Genomic DNA, 15,964 nt, shown 5'->3' on the forward strand with positions numbered 1-15,964 from the left:
ACACGAGATGGTAAGAGTTCACAATCTTCGCAAAAGGAGAGAAGGAGAATAGCCAGAATACCAGTGAACTTCAAACATTCAGAAACTGGAAGATGAAATCCCAAAGGAGACAACAGAATTTAAAAAAAAAAANAATTTAAAAAAAAAAAAAAAAGATTAAAAAATCCAAACTAGTAAGGAGAAGCAGCAATTTCTTGAACAATGATAACAACTCATGTACAAGCTATCTCAATGTGGAGAGAGAATTAAAAAGTGTAGAAGAAGACCTCCTGGCTAAATCACAAGTTCTTCGGTGATCTCAGATCTAAGAATGACACAGTCAGAAAGTGGAAACTAGGTAGAGTAATAAGGATGAGTATGAGAGAAGAGCACAGGCATGAGGCATGTGAGGCAAGAGAAGAAAGGGCACCGTACAAAACGAACAAAGGACAGACAGATGAGTCCTATCCAGTAACATGAACCATAATAATAGGAAGACAAGGTGACAGGCGATGTTAAGAAAGCTGAAATGTTAAATTCCTATTTTGTTTCATTCTTTAATAAGATCAGTGGCAATCAGGCAGATATCATATTTAACATCACTGACAAAAGGACAAGATCTCAGGTTAGAATAGGGAAAGAAGAGGCTAGAGAGTATTTACATAAATTAGATTGCTTTAGATCAACAAGTTCTGATGAAATTTGCCCTAGGGAACTTAGACAATTGGCTGAAGCAGTCCTCTGGGGCATTACTTAAACAATCAGAGGACAGTAGGTGTGGGAATGGAAGACTGAAAAATGCAAACTTTGAATCAGTTGTAGCTGGAAAATGAAAATAAATTTGACATCAGTGACCACAGTCAAACACTGGAACTCTTTCCCTAGATTTTTGGCAGATTCTCTATCACTTAAAATCTAAATTAAGCTTAGAGGCTTTTTTTTTTCTTTTTAACAAAAGCTGCTCCAACTCAGACAGAAATTGTAGGGAAACCTATGAAATGGAGTATGTAGGATGGAGAATTTTTGGAAGTAATGGAGTTTTGGAAACTCAAATATTTGGGGTATAACAAAGGAGTGGAAAAAGTCAGGGCAGTAAGTCAATGCAATGAGCTAATCGTTCTATTTCCATGGAAACGACAGTGTTGGAGTAGTATTCATAACATAGAAGATACATTCTGAGATGTTTATCACTGTCTAGTGCAAAGATAACAGAGTACTGATGGGTGATTCATCTGAATTGGCAATAGAGCGATGGGGATGTGTAGGCAGGAAAACACTTCATACTTAGAAGTATCTCCCTCTGTTAGAGCCCCTCTTCACCTTGCAGAGTCAGTGGCTCCACTGTTCTCCAGATGAACCATGGTAGCCGTGTCAGTAGACCTGGATTAACCTTCCAAAGGAAAGAATGTACTGTTGTACATCACCAGTAAATAATATTTACATTTTTGAAGATCAAGATATTTTCTTCATGTCTGCCTGATATGCTGAAATTCTCTGACAAGAATGAAATAGTCTTTAGAATAATCTCTGTCCCAGTTTTCTTGAGAAGTAACATTTTTTTGTTCAATATCCCAAAGAAATTCTACTTTAAAGACCAAAATTTTGTGGGTTTTTTTGTTTTTTTTTTATTGAAAAGCACTCACATTTTGATGGCCTATCTTTTCAGAAATAACTGGCTACCTATTTGTATCCAGTAGAAAATCAGAACACTGAAATCCTGGAAAATTATTTCTGTACCTCAGAAAACAAATAGAAGTGATTTGTCCTTTGGTAATATGCATCTTTTTAGTCAGGCACAAGAAAACAGATTTCATTCTATGTAGCAATTCTGTTGTTCTTTTAAAATACAAAAATCATTTAGAGCTAGCTAGGTAGGAGAAAATACTGTATAGAACTGAGTGGTTTTATCAACCACTTTCTTATTAAAATGCACAAAAAAGAGGGGCAAACTCCAGGTAGAACTATACTATAAATGACTGTTTCTGAATATTAGAGCTTTTAAAATAGCTCAGAAATGTTTTATTAAGTAAGTGTTTCACATAATTTTCTGCCAACCAGAAGAATACACACTCTATTTATGGTAAAACTACTAGGAAAAAAAATAGAAAGAAAAAATAAAAGAAAGATGATGTAAAGTCGAATATAAGAAGATGATTCTGTAATTGAATGTGATTATCTTTGAATGTACTACAATATTATCATATTCAGAAGGAAAAAAAAAAGCATTAAGCAGTCAGAATGAAGATCTACGTTCTGCTGAAACCCATTAGAGTTGCTCATAAATGCATTATCAAATAAGTCTCCAAATGGATAGCGTTTTCACCGCAGAAAGCTGTTATACCCAAGTGTATTGGCTGTATAACCACATTGTTGTTAAAACATATTATCTAGTTTATAGAGAGCTTAGCACAGTGAACGTATATGTGCTTATCAGCACAGCATTTACCATTTTCTTCAGCAGGCCTATTTTCTTTATCTGCAATATATGTGACTAATATTCCAATCCTCCTTCCTTTCAAGTAGCTTACCAGCCTGTCAAATGTTTAGTTGACAATGTAAGTTTGTTGATTCACCATAGTATTGTGTCTCTCACGATTTTTTGGTTTTGGATTTAATTACTTCCCCTCATCCCAGACAATGCCAGTGACAGAATGCATAGCAGCCTACAGAGCTGCTCATGCGCGTACCTGAAGACCCTAAAGCATGTCAAACTTGGGGATTTAATCTGTTTACAGCAGAATCTGTTTAATGAGTGAGATATTGCCTGATTACATTACATTAGATGAAGGTATTTTCTAAGCAGTGGAAATCTACTTTCCAAATGTACAGTACATTTGAGAGGATGGGAGTTGCAACAAAAATGCTTGATCAAAAGTCAGCTTGGTGCAGACCCTGCTGAAAATTCTCAGCTGTTACAAGATCCACGTCCAGGAACTCCTGATAACAACATTTATTTGTTCTCATTTTCTGTCATCTTCTTCATACCCTTCCTCAGTTTTGCTTTTCACTTTTGTTGGCTGCAGTAATGCAGTGCATTTGCATTGGGAGATTATTGGGGGCAGGTATACTTTAGTTCAACATTTAATGCTTTGGGTCTCCTGAGACAGTGTCACTTTGTAGCTGCATATATCAGCTAATTCAAATTTTGTTAGCCATAGTAGGTTTTCTTAGTTCTTTTTGGTTCATATGTGGTTCACCTGAATTTGTTCTTATTGATGTAAGAATGGAAGAACATCTGCAAACAGAGAAGACTAGCTTTCAGCATTTTCTCCTGTCCTGTTTATCTAAGCAAAACCAAAGCAAAAAGGGGGATCCCCCCTCCTCATTTTATGGACCAAGACTTTGCCTCAAAATCAAATTTAAAAAATACATATCATTTATGTAAATTTAGCTGAAAATAGAATTGTGAAAAACATTAAAATCTTTTTTTTTCTTTTTAGTGTCTGTAGAATTTGGGAATAATGATGTTAAGATGAGAACAGCTACGTTTTATTTAATCCTAGAACACATATTTACAATTCAAAAGATAAAGTTTGCAATGCATGCTAAACAAAACTCAATGATAATAGCCAAAGCTGCTTATGAAGTTCCCTTCTACCCTGCCAAAAAAAAATAAAAAGTGCTAGGAAAATTATTGGGAAATGTGGATAACAGGGTAACATTGCTTTCGAAGAGAGCATAAACTGTTTCATATGTCTTACTTCCTAGCTAGTCAAATGTGTATGAGGTTTTAGGTGCAGACTACAACTATAAATGATCCAGTATCTCCTTATTTATGTTTAGTCTTTAGAAAAATAATACTTCCCAGGTGTAGCAGATATTGTCTCCCTGAAATTTCAAATAAGGCTACATTAATGTGGAAGAGTCATAGCAGTGTGAGCAGGGTCTATGGTAGCTATGATTGGTAAGGAAATCTTGTCTTCCCTTCACAAACATTTCTATTCAAGTGTTTTCCCTCCTTTTCTTATTTCTTTGAGGATCCTGAAGGTTTTCAAATTTTTAGAAGACAGTTTTATAGCAGTACTCATAAAGTAGCTATTTTTTAAAATGAAGAATTATTTTTTGATTTTGAATTTTGAATATGCGTACAAAAATAATATTGATCTGCAGAATTTCATTTTTCTACTTCCTTTTACATGTGTCCATTTTGTACAATGTTCCTATTTTGTCAGAAAAGAATTTTCTCAATTTAAGAGAAGAACAAATTCTACCAGTGAATGCAGAACGCATCTTCCTTTTTATCCCTTTAGTACCACATTTCTTTAAAAAATGGTATCTGCATCTTTGGGGATCTTCTGGCTTCCTTCTGCACTAGAAGTCATTGGACATGACATTCTTCTGAAGAGTGACTTCTGAAAGCTGGTGCTGTCTTCGTGGTAGAGCAGCATTGACGAACACAACCTGTAAATGCAACCGAGCATGGCCCAAAAGTAATTGGAAGCCGGGCCTTCCTCCTGACTTGAAAATTCTCCTGTTTGTACTTTATATCTTCCCGTGTTTGCAACCAGCAGGATAAAATGACTGACTTGTTTCTCTTTGGAGAAAAGAAGCAGATGTACAAGCCAGTGACAGTAGCATACTATCCCCATTCCCCAGCTCCCCTTTGCCCTCCGTGCTCTCTGGCAGATGTTAGCTATTGCTCAGATAGGATTTGAAAACATTCTTATAAAAGCCTGGAAAGATTCCTTGCTCTCTGAAACTGGTAAATTTTATCATTTTTCAAGCAAAGCTTTCCAAAAATAGCTTCCAACCAGCCAGAATTCTGTTTGTATTCAAGGCATGGTTTAAATATGCTGTCCAAATCCAACAAACCTATCAATCTGTGTACATTTTACCTTTCCTTTCCTGTAAACTACCACCTTTTGTTTCACAAAATACTACTCCATAGAGGAGTTCAGATAAAATATTTTTTCTGGCTTAGGTATTTTTCCAAAGTATTTCTCTCAATATTAAAGCCTCCTTGTTCTGATAAAGAAAAATGCAAAAGCCTACATGTTTGTGCATCTCACTTCTTATTTGAACTTCCTTTTACTCAGCTGATGCTCATATAGCATTATCTAATGTGAGCCAAAGGAAAAAACTTCTTTATGGGAGAAAAGCAACAACTGTAGAATGAGATAGCAACTTCCTTCCAGAACTTTGCTTTGATTCATGAAAGAAAACTTTAATGTATACGTGCTGATCTTGGAGACATCAGAAGTATTTTGTTCCCATTCAAGGAACCACTTCACATTCATACGAAATAATCATAAAGAAAAAGCTCAAAGAGTAAGTTAAAAAACTCAAGTAAAAACCAAATTAGTAACAAATAGATCTGCTGATCGTCCTTTCCCTCCACCACTATAGGCAACCTGAACAAAAGAATGAAATTTTCATCCACTTTAACAAAATATATCTGGAAAATTTGTGTTCTSAAAAGAGCTCTCACTTCCATCATTTTGTCCAAATGAAATAACCTATTTAAGCACCATTATAGATGCAAATATCCATGATATCTCAGAGTGTTGCATTCTAGGATGGCTTTAGCCATACAAGAAAGCCTGAGGCTTTTTCATAGTACTTAAAGTATAAAAGCTTGGTGTGGATTTGATTCTTAACCTTGCCTTGACAAGACAACTTTCATCGCAAAACATTTGGCACTTTTTTTCATCTCTGGTCTCCTGTCCCCAAACCTCAATTGCATAACTCCAAGTAGGAGATATGGAACTACTTCCAGAAACCAGAACATTTTTTGGAAACATCCTTGCTGGTTTCTAGAATTGCTGAACAGTGTTTTTTACAAGTCATACTCTTGAACAGCATCTGATTGTGTTATTCTGCCTCCAAAGCATGGAGATAGGGAAAGTGTCAGCGAAGGTGACATCTTTTAGGAGGGGGGATTGGTTGGTATTTGTGTACAGCAGCACAGGTCTTGGGTAATGTGCCCAAGTAATGTGTGTATCCTCTACATTGGATAGGATACAATACAATCCTATACATCCTCACAGTGTAATGCTGAGGAGATGGAGAGGGAAATAGGATACACACATTACTAAGTGGGCTTTCTTTGAAGAAGAGTGCTCCCAGAAATTGGGACTTGTATTAGAAAAGAAATGCTACAAGATCTCCAATCCTCACACAKGCTCTAGCCTACTGGACTATCTCCCAAAAGAAGATCCTTTGATATCTGTCCTTTATGACATTCTGTTTCTTGAATGGACTGAAGCAAATATTGAGGACCTGTCCATCAAGCACCCACTCAGAGACAACACTGCACATGCAGTGCTGCAGGCAGCTCAGTATGTAGGAGCAGAGAGGGGTTAGTTTCCCAGGACAGTAGGTGAGTAGTACTCACTTCAGGACTTCAGGACTCTGAATCAGCCTTTGGAGGCTCCTTTGCCCTGACAGATCCCTGATGACAGTAGAGGATAGCAAGATGTCTAAGCTAGGCTGCTGCAACCACCTTGGTGGGGCCAGGCACTTATTTCTCAGGCATCACAGTAACAAAGTGAAACAACTAAAGCAGTAAGGGAAAATCTGGCCCAAAACCCATAGCAGAGGAACGCAATATTAACACTCTCTTTATAACTCAGCACTCAGTGAGTTGTCTAATCTTCTGGGATGAGAGAGACTCCAGTGCCTGCTTATGAATTCCTACATTTTATTCAGGCAGAATTGCTCTACATGGGGTAGGCTAAGAGAAATCAAGCCCCTATACTCCAAGAGTTAAGAAGGGTGGAGAAAATTCACCTTCAAATGCTGACCATGACTCTTCAGAGCCTGCTCTGAATCACRCTTAGTGCTTAAAGCAAGAGTTCGGTCATTCACGTAGCCCTTTTCATAGACATATCTGGATAACGTGCCACTGCTAAGAATCTGTTTAGACTCAAGCCGCTATTCTTAGATTACACCAGACAGTACATAAAAACAGTTACTAAGTAATGTCATTTGTCTGGCATAGCCACACAAGACATACAACTATGTACAGTTACTGAAAGCTGAATGCAAAGTTATTGACAAATAATCAAAATCCAGGAAATAGTGAGGGAAGATGATCTATTTTGTAATGGAAAATGAAGAACAGACTTGTTTACACACAATCAAGCAAAAACCCAGGCTAACCATGAGGCTGTATATTTTTAGCTAATCACACACAGAAGAACCCAAACACACCATTTTATGTGACGATGTCCACATTTAAATTTTAAATGGAGACATATACGTAGTTCAGTTTCTTTGCTTTCACCAACTAAATGAGTAAGTTCTTCTTCAGTACAAAGCACTGTAGCTTTCTGCTTAATGTCTTCCATTATAAGTGTAATTTTAAACCAAGTTAATTTATTTACTTTACTGAAATGGTTTTGGCAGTTCATTTATGAATCTGCTTTTATACATATATATGTATATATACACACACACATACACATATATGCATACACACACACGTATATATACAAATACATATATATGACTGCCCATAAAGCCATTACAAGCATGGTAGTAAAGTGGAGCCAAGGTTAGAAATACAATGAATATATTTGAGAACCAGGGTTGAGAATTTGGTTTTGTCATTTTGTTTTCAAATGAATATATACTTTAAGTTACTATTTTCATCCTGGTTGCTGAGCCTCAAGACTGCATTAGTCATATTTTCATTTTTCTTCATTGTGACCAGGCAAAAATTATATTCTAAAGGAGAAAGGCAAAAAGGAAAAAAAAAAAAAAAAACAAAGAAAAAGAGCTGTGGGAAGAAGGAAGAGCAGACTTGAAAAGATAGGCATTGATAAAAACTCCCAATAGACCAATGGTCCCAGCTTTTCACAAAGGAAACTCCTTTGGGGCCAAAGACCTTGATGACAGAAGACAACCTGAGACCTTAGTGCAGTATGGAGCGTGAAGTGTGAAAATTCTAATTGCTTTCTCTTCCTTGAGAATATGACTGAGAACACAGAGTCTTGTAGACCTCTGCTAAATACTTGGTGTTTTTGTCAGCCCAGGGAACCATTCCTGATGTACTCTGCTCTCACCAGGAGGCAGCATGTTCGTCACCTTCCAGCATTGAGCTTTCTGAAATGTTCTTGAGACAAGATAAAGAAGCAAAACCCATGCTGTCTTATGTTTCCCCACTGCTCTCAGTCAAGAAACTATTTCTTTGCTCATGTTCCCACATGTTCTCGTGTGTGCATCTGCTTCCTACTTCAGGATCAGCTTCAGAAGCCAAGAGGTCATTTACTCCCTCCTTTTGCTTTCCTTTCGTTTGCCTCCTCAAAGAGATCCCCTGAAGATGGCCACTTTGCACAGTAATGCAGCTTGAAAATTGCAAGAAATTAAATTTCAATCTGTCACACAATGACAGGTGCAACCTTTTCTACTCTGTTGGTGAAGACAGAATAGCAGCTGCCCCACCAGAACAATAAAACTACTTTCCAGCTCTCTGCAACTGGCTGTCATTGAACAGCCATGCATAAAAATAATCCACAGAGATCCCAGGGGTGGCATTTCTCATCTCTTATCAGCTCTGCTGCACACACCAGATTTTGATAAGACACCTAGAAGGATGATAAAAGCTGCTATCAAACTGTCTAAATAGAAATAATAACAGCAATAGTAGCAATATCAATAGATTTATGGAAAATCAATGGCTATATTATTTTGTTGCTGTTTTACTTATTCATTTCTAAAATATTTCTTTCTTATCCTTAAGCTTAGGGTAGCTAACACAGCAGGTTTGGATTTTTTTTTATTAACCTGACAGATTAATGTCCTTTTGTATGGCTGCAAACTATCTTCTAATTCATAGAAAAAAGACAAATGAAATCAAATGTAGTCCTTCAAAGCCATTTCTTGAGCCCTTCTAAACACCCACACTGCTGTGCACATACACATCCATATCTTGTCTTTCTCATCCCAAGCATTTACAAAGCAGTAATATACATAATCCTGCTAAAATTATTTTCGGACTTATTAACACTGCAGTAGATTGGTGATCTGCCTGGATCCATATCCTTTCTCAGGCAATGCTCTATGGCAGATGTTCCAGAAGAAAACATTAAATTCCCTATGGTGTATTTGACAATTGTGTAATACTACTGCTCTAGGGGAAATTTTAAATTTTCCCCAGCTGGTAATCAGCTCATATACAGTGAAGTAGGAGGACAGATAATTGTTATCTTACCCAGTGTGACTGCAGATGATATTTTTATTCGTGAGCCTTCCTCTGTGAATCCTACTGATTATCTTCCTCAGGCCTCACAGGCCTGTGCCTGTGAGATCCCAGGGCTAACTTCATATTGCACTTGCTTTTGTTCTTGTGGGTCTAAAAGAGTCCCTTTCAGCTCCATTCAGTTTCCTCTTACATATATTTCTCTTTTTTTGTCATAAGCACTGCAAACAGAAGATTCTGGCTGTCCTTTACAGTCCCTATGATATGAATCATGTTRTATATCTCTATGACATCTCCATTTACTTCTCCACCCCCCAAAAGAAAAAGCTCTTGTATTGAACAGCTATATTCTAAAGTCATTCTGTGCTCTCTTTCCTTTCAAAAACACCCATAACCCRGACAGATCTCAGCTACCTCTTCAAAATCTAAAGGAAATCTCTTTATGAGAACAAGATAGCAATGATACTGAACGATGATAATAGTTTGCCCTTTGTAATTACACCAGGCTGTAGCATTCCAGGAGAAGTTTCCCTTAACGACATGCTTTAGCTGTGCCGAATGATACTTTTACATGTCAAATAATGCCCTTCAGTGGAACAGCACTAGTTGCGTCAGCTTCTAATTACAATAGTTTCAGAATTGGTCCAATATAGGCAAAAATTACTGAAAAGTACACAAGAAACACACACTCAGGGAAGCACATCCCTATCCTCCTGAAACCAGTGGTAAAACTTCTGTTGGTGCTCACAGGAGCAGCCTCTCTCCTTCACTGTGGTACTCAGGGAGTTACCAGTAGAGGCTTTCCTTCCACATGAGACTGCACGACTGTAATACCATGCGCATTGAAGGGGTGCTGGGAGCACTTCCAGCTGAGCCTTTCTGTGCCCCAAATGTATCATTATGGATCTCAAAATTCCACGTGCTGCAATATGTTGCCTAGAAGAGGTATCATTTGGGTGGGTTCTTTTGTGGAAAAATGTGTCCTCCATGGATCAGTTCTAGCAATAGGCTATCTAATAAGCAGAAAGTTTTTTAGATGTGCTTATCCAAATGATTTCCTTTAGTTTAGGACAAAACCAGCTACAGTTCTGGGTTTTTTTTCTTATACATGTTTGATGGGAAACCAGAAAGCACACAAATTCTCCCTTACAAAAGGAGAGGAAAAAAAAATACAGTCAGCTCTGTAGATCTTCTTGATGTATTGGACAAGGAAGTACGCATGAGGCTTTTAAGGTAGGAGGCATAATGAAGCACTACAGGGAATAAAAGTCAGTGGGGTGCACGGATGCTTCCTTTCAGAATGATACCAAGRGGGTTAATGTCTGGCCTGGTGATAAAATCCTGGCATCTGTTACAGAAAATACAATGAGCATTGTTGTCATTGAGAGAATGGCTCTGTTTTTCCTGGCATGAGTTACTGTTTGGAAGCTGTTTTAAAATAGAAAAGGAAAAAAAAAATCTCACTCTGAAAACTTAAAAATATAGGGCTTATGCCAGAACTGTGTTCTCTGCTATACTTCTAGGAAGTGGTGTTGGTTCATTGTTCTAACAACATTATTTACGTAGCTTAAATACAATTGCTGCCGAAATGCACAGCAAAATGTATGGACTTTGGCACAGATGCTAACTGCAAACGTGCATGAGCTCAGAAATACAGTCTAAACAGAGTCTTCACATAAACAGAGTCTCCCCAAAGGCTGACGTTAGGCACAGGGCACTATTTGTGCTGGGCTTTCTCTTTAGCCAATGGAGAGCACAGCAACCCTGGTGTGTGGTTCAAGGCACCTAAATTAGACTCGCCTTCAGACTGTCCCTTTAAAAGCCTCTTTTCTCCCACTGGGGAAAGCTGAAGAGCTTAGCCCCTAGCTAAAGTTCCTCTTTGTGAAATACCCTCTCTTAGTTTGCCAACTATTCACATGTGAAATGAGTTTACACCCTGCCCTCTTCATTAACCAAGTCCCATTTCTTTATATGAGGGKTTTTTTTCTAAAGATGAAAACATGCAGTTTGCACCTTCTGCTCCATAAAAATTAAGAATGTGTGAAAAATATCCTTCTGCAATGACATAGTATCTCAACTCATACCTGTCTAGACTCTGCACTCACTGATTTTTGCTACCAGAGGCAGTGGAAATAGACAGCAGGCTTTCCATTTTCCCTGCTAATTTTTCTGTCCATGCTCTGCAGCAGCTTGCTTGTTGGCTATTAGCTAAATAAACACAAGCAAGGAGGAAAGGTGAAAACAAACAATTCTGAAACCCTCGTTTTGATGTAGCTGATTCCTCTGTTATGAAACTTCAGAACCAACRAAGAAAATAATAATCAGTATAAATAATCTGTCGGTATGGAGCAGAGGAGGTAACGTATGTTATGCCCAGGCTGCATTGCTTGCCTCAGAGCAATGCAAAGGCTCATGCTGACTATGACCATAAGTTGTAATGAAAATATTGCTTTCTTTCTTATTTCAGACAATGCCCCTAGTCTGAGCCAGCCTCAGGAACCTGTTCACAAGACACAACAAACTCAGCTCTGTACATTTGGTCAATAATCCAACACAGTAATCAGTTGAGCCCATGTTTGTTTTATTTCCTGGGAGGCAGCAGAGGAGCAGAGGCATAAGTGAGATTAGGATCAGATTCAGTGGACCAGATTTAGTGTAGCTTGTTGGTGTCAGAGCAGGTGTTGATGCAGCAAAGAGTTATTGCGTGACCCTCTCATGTGCAATCTCCCCCCAGCTCCCTACCAAAATGTCCCCCATGTCTCTGGCAAATCTGTGCCCTTTCAGTCAGTTTGGTGGCTCAAATTGACTACATCTCAGAGAGCTGAGGAGCCTTCCATTACAGGAGGAACATCAGATGTTCTAACTCTAGCTCCCAAATTGCCTCATCCAGAAGCAACACGGTGAGCCTGTTAGTCAAGAAAAGTTTATTGTAACTGTTTGCAGTTGGAAAATGCCCTTCTGACTTTTTGTAGTGGTAAAAGTGAAATTTCAATTAAACTAATTATAGGACAAAACAAACAACAATATACTGAGAAAACTCTTGTAAAAAATCTGAACACTTATTTAGCATTTTCTACACAATTGATTATATGCAGGCAACAAATTTTATTAAGCTGCAATGCATTAGAAAGTGCAGATAAATAACATGATAGCAAAAAGCCTAGTTCATATTAGGCCAGTTATTCAAAAACAACTTTTAAAAGCTAGGAAGCTCAGAGTTATCATTAAGTATTTGAGAAATTTCAAATACCATCTGCTTCATCCATTCTTTCAGTGTACAAAATGCACAAATAACCCAACTAACTCCATGGTTTTGCCAGTAATGCCACAGATGGAGTCACGCTTCAGTCCTGTAGCAGAATGATGCATGGATACCTTAAAGTTAATCGAATTTTGGATTCATTTGCAGATTCCTATCTTTGAGCACCCTAGTTTGCCTCTGGAAATCTGGAATCTGTTCCCTCCTACTCCATGCATCCCTGGCATCTATTGCCAGAAAAGCCTATCCYCCTTTCTAGTAGTGGCAGAGAACTGCCATAAAACCTGAAATTATGTAATTCATTGATTTCATAAAATACTGGGCAAGGGATCTGGAGCCTTTACTGGCATGCTATGAAATATCACAAGCACAATACAGAAACAACTTGGCTTCAGAAAAACAATGGACAAAATTATTCTGGCAACTAATGGAAGAAGCTTAACCAGTCAAGAGCAGCCTCAGTCTGTCTAGATTCTGTCTGCCCATCAACTAGCATGAGTCATAAGAAGCTGATATCAGTCTCTCCTTCACAACACCTCTATCTGACACATCTCCTTCTCATAGAAGACAATCTGGACAAATCTGTTTTGACAAGAGAATCACCATGTGAGCATTCATAGATATATTTCAAGCTATTTCATGGTACCTGAGCCATGTGGGTGATCAAAGGCAAGAAGCAGGATTGCAACCCTGGTCTTCAGGAGAGCGGACTTTGGGCTATTCAGAGACCTAATGGAGGAATCTCATAGGTTAAGGCCCTAGAAGGAAGGGGGGTCCAGGAGAGCTGGCTAGTATTCAAACATCACTTCCTCCAAGCTCAAGAGCGGTGCATCCCTATGAGTAAGAAGTGCAACAAAAGGGGCAGGAGACCTGCATGGGTGAACAAGGAGCTCTTGGCCAAATTCAGAAAGATGAAGAAAGCACACAGAATGTGGAAGAGGGGACAGGCTACTTGGGAGAATTATAGGAATGCAGCCAGAGCATGTAGAGATGCTGCGAGGAAGGCTAAGGCCCAGTTGGAACTGAGTCTGGCAAGGAATGTCAAGGACRCCAGGAAGGGYTTCTTCAAATACATCAGCAGCAAGAGGAGGACTAGGGAAAATGTGGGCCTGCTACTGAATGGGGCGGAGGCCCTGGTGACAAGGGATACAGAGAAGGCAGAAGTACTGAATGCCTTCTTTACTTCAGTCTTCACTGCTAAGGGCAGCCCCCAGGAATCCTGGAGCCTGGACGTGAGGGAGAAAGTCCAGAGAAGGGAAGACTTTCCTTTGGTTGAGGAGGAAAKGATTAGAGACCTTCTGGGCAGGCTAGACATCCACAAATCCAYGGGCCCGGATGGGATGCACCCACGGGTACTGAGGGAGCTGGTGGATGTTGTTGCCARGCCACTCTYCATCATCTTTGRAAGGTCCTGGAGAACTGGAGAGGTGCCTGAGGACTGGAAGAAAGCCAATGTCACTCCAGTCTTCAAGAAGGGCAAGAAGGAGGACCCAGGAAACTATAGGTCCATCAGCCTCACCTTCACCCCTGGAAAGGTGATGGAACTGCTCATTMTGGATGTCATCCCCAGTCATATGGAGGAGAAGAAGGGGATCAGGAGTAGCCAGCATGGATTCAGCAAGGGGAAATCCTGCTTAACCAGTCTGATACCCTTCTGTGATGGAATGACTGGCTGAGTAGATGAGGGGAGAGCAGTGGACGTTGTGTCCCTTGACTTCAGCAAGGCTTTCGACACTGTCTCCCATAATATCCTCCTAGAGAAGCTCAGGAAGTGTGGGTTAGACAAGTGGACAGTGAGGTGGATTGAGAGCTGGCTGAAAGGCAGAGCTCAGAGGCTGGTCGTCAATGGCATGGAGTCCAGTTGGAGGCCTGTGGCTAGTGGTGTCCCCCAGGGCTCAGTACTGGGTCCCATCCTGTTTGACTTCTTCATCAAAGACCTGGATGAGGGGACAGAGTGCCTCCTCAGCAAGTTTGCTGATGATACCAAGCTGGGAAGAATGGCTGTGCTGCCATTCAGTGAGACTTGAACAGGCTGGAGAGTTGGGCAGAGAGGAACCTCATGAGGTTCAACAAGGGCAAGTGCAGAGTCCTGCACCTAGGCACCAGTACAGGCTGGGGGCTGACCTGCTKGAGAGCAGCTCTGCAGAGAAGGACCTTGGACTGCTGGTAGATGACAAGTYGACCATGGGCCAGCAATGTGCCCTTGTGGCCAAGAAAGCCAGTGGTCTCCTGGGGTGCATTGGAATGAGTGTCGCCAGCAGGTCGAGGGAGGTGATCCTGCCCCTCTACTCAGCCCTGCTGAGGCCTCATCTCSAGTACYGTGTCCAGTTCTGGGCTCCCCAGGGCAAGAGAGACAGGGAGCTACTGCAGAGAGTCCAGCATAGGGCTACGAAGATGATCAGAGGGCTGGAGCACCTGCCCTATGAGGAACTGCTGCGAGAGCTGAGCCTCTTCAGCCTGGGGAAGAGAAGACTGAGGGGGGGGGATCTGATCAATGTGTACAAGTACCTGAAGGGGAGGTGTCAAGGGGACGGGGACAAACTCTTTTCAGTTGTCCCGTGTGACAGGACAAGAGACAATGGGCAGAAATGGAAGCACAGGAAGTTCTGCCTGAATGTGAGGGGGAATTTCTTCCCTGTGAGAGTGACAGAGCCCTGGAGCAGGTTGTCCAGAGAGGTTGTGGAGTCTCCTTCTCTGGAGATCTCCAAGGCCCGCCTGGATGCAACCCTGTCTGACATGCTCTAGGTGACCCTGCTGAGCAGGGAGGTTGGACTAGATGATCTCCAGAGGTCCCTTCCAACCTTACTGATTCTATGATTCTATGATTCTACGAAAGCAGAGCTAAGTCCACCTGCCACCAGCATGTCTCCAAAGCATTACTACGGCACAGAGGAGCTCTCCAGGATGGTCATCTCCAACAGCCACAGTTAAAGTATTTACTGTGTCCCTTGTGTACATGACGAAGAACTGCCAATGGGCTCATTCAGCTTAGTCTGTGTGACCAGCAGGGCAACTTTTACAGGGTCAGGGTGTCAGAGCACTGTGACTTGCCCAAGGACTTTTTACCTAGTCAAACATCTCCTTTTCCAAAAGCAGGTTCAAATACAGCAGAGCATCACAAAATTAATCTCAGCAATCAGGGAAAGTTTAGGGCATTATAATAGTTCATTTTTTTCTCTGAATGAGGTAACTAATCTTATCTATCTGCAGCCGTGCTCAGATTGGCAATCTAATACAGATACTGAGCAATAAATTAACTAAGCACCACTGCCAGATGAACATTTGAGTCTTCATTCTCGTTACATTCTCACTCCTTGCATGGATTCAAACAGCAACACCATTTTATCTGCACCAACATCTTTTCAGTGATCAAGCTGCTCAGATGACTTTATTTTCTCACCTGGGGAAGTCGGGAGCTGAAGAGAGAGAATTGTGGTAGGTAATTTTCTGCCAAATAAAATGGACACACAGGCACCCAAAAGTCCACTCTATTTGTATACAGTTTTAAATAAAATTTTTGCATTTTCCCACTACATAAATTTCTGTATTCTCCCACAGAGTGAAAGCACACTTGCTGAGAAAGA

This window comes from Rhea americana, unplaced genomic scaffold (genome assembly GCF_003343005.1).
Source record: "Rhea americana isolate MKP2758 unplaced genomic scaffold, rheAme1 scaffold_69, whole genome shotgun sequence".
Lineage (NCBI taxonomy): Eukaryota > Metazoa > Chordata > Aves > Rheiformes > Rheidae > Rhea > Rhea americana.